Source organism: Bison bison, unplaced genomic scaffold, assembly GCF_000754665.1.
Source record: "Bison bison bison isolate TAMUID 2011002044 unplaced genomic scaffold, Bison_UMD1.0 scf7180017864531, whole genome shotgun sequence".
Taxonomy (NCBI): Eukaryota; Metazoa; Chordata; class Mammalia; order Artiodactyla; family Bovidae; genus Bison; species Bison bison.
Genome location: NW_011495081.1, coordinates 6240575 through 6242384, shown reverse-complemented (window position 1 = coordinate 6242384; position 1810 = coordinate 6240575). Strand labels below are relative to the sequence as shown.

Sequence of the window (1810 nt, the reverse complement as noted above, 5' to 3'; positions counted from 1 at the left end):
TATCCTCTTCTCCTCCAACCTTTTCCCTCTCTGGACTTGCGTGCTTGGAGAACGTAGTGGGAGTAACTCTTCAAGGGCTTGGGACACATTGACTTGCGCTGTATCTAGGTGGTATTTGTTGAACTGTCTGGTTGGCTGGAAATTCAAGTATTGTGTAGTCAGAAGTAGTATGAATGTGGCTGGGGTGTGTGTGCGTGTGCGTGCATGCTTGAGTATGTGTTATGGGCAGTAGGTGTGTGCCTGTATGAGCTAGCTGCGCGGTGCCCTATTCAAATGTGCCATTAAAATGCACGGAGAGCCCCCTTGCTGTAGAAGTGTGACAAGTTAACACACTGACAGACTGCAAGGTAAACATAATTGTATCATCTTGCTTTTTGCTGTAATCGACAAATTATGTGACTATGAGTAAGGTGTATAAGAGAGGGTGAACAGTGAGATGCAGGGCCAAGTTGAGGATGGGGCATTGGAAATGTTGATTTCCCAACTAAAACAACCCTACCCTCTAGGTTCGGACCCCCTCCACTCCTCTGGGCCCCTACTTCTCATTCTTTGTGGGTGGAGACTGTGTAATAAGATAGGTGGGGTGAGGCTTCTGTGAGCCAGACTTTGGTGTGCTGGGAGCTACCCGGGAGTTGAGAGGAAAGATAGGATCTGGACCGTTGCAGGCTCTGTGAGAAGGGATGGAGGAAGAGGAGCAGACGGGGGTGGGGTCGGGTCGGTTGGCTCTCCCCGCCCCTCCCCTCCACACACCGGAGGTAGATTGGTCAAGAATAGGAAACAGTTTACTCCGAAGATTAATCGGTATTTGTTGTCCTCGTGACAAGGAGATAATATGAGGGATAATGGGACGTGGAATCTCACTCCCCGGAGCACGACCAAGCCTGGGGGCTCCCGGCCAGGGGAGGCGGTGAGGGGGACGCTGACGGGGCTGCCCTCGCCTCCGTGCGCTCTCAACCCAATCTGGGTGCCCCGCGCCTCCACGGAGCCGGCGAGGGAAGGGAAAATCGGTAACAGTATGCGAAATATCTGGTACAAAGGATGCTTCTGTCACTCGCAAGAATTTGTTATGGGAACAATCCTGTCGCTCTGTAATTGCTCATTAGAGAACGTTTTGTTTCTCATTAAGGCGACATGAATAAGCGTCTAGTTGAAGGAGACAGCTGTAGAAATGTTCCACAAGAGACCTCTGGACACGATTCGGCACCAATTGCCAATTAGACATGTCAGTTTTAAGAGCAGAAAACAATATAGGACGGACACTGGGAAGATAGGGAGCAAAGCGCTGGCTCGGTTGTTTCCCAGCGCGGCCGCTCGGCCGGGCCGAGGCCTCCCGATGCGCAGGGCTTCGGTTCCCCTGGGCGACCCGCCCGCCCGCTCGCCCGGATCGGGCCGAACCTCGGCCTCCCGGGGTGCGGCAGGCTGCCCCCCGAGGCGGCGCTGGCTCCCCGCTGGCCCCCTCGGCCTCTGGTGAGGACGAGGGAGTGACCGCCATACCCTCACCTGACCTTTGAAACTGTAGGGTTCCCACGTGCGCACACCGGACACACCCAAGGGACGCACTCCCACTGCTCGCCCCCAGCACCACCGCCCACCCCAATCTGAGGTCGGGGTGACCCCACCCCGCCGCCTCGTCTGCCCAGAGAAGTCTCCAGGAGGGCGCGGGACTCGGTGACCGGGCCTGGGAAGGCTGAGCCCTGGGCGCGAGGGCTCCTGTTTGCTGGGGCGGGAGGTGGCGCTCGTTCAGGAGCTTTGAACTTTCTTTCAGGCACCCAGTTGCTGGAGCATTCTGGCTCACCAACTGCCGGTTCTC

At 56.5% G+C, this 1810-nt stretch overlaps 1 protein-coding gene across 2 annotated transcripts in view; it reads left to right on the top strand.

The window, feature by feature from the left end:
• Window positions 1-1810, top strand: part of PAX6 (paired box 6) — a 28324-nt gene that overhangs the window by 17607 nt on the left and 8907 nt on the right. The gene's annotated exons all lie outside the window — the stretch shown is intronic.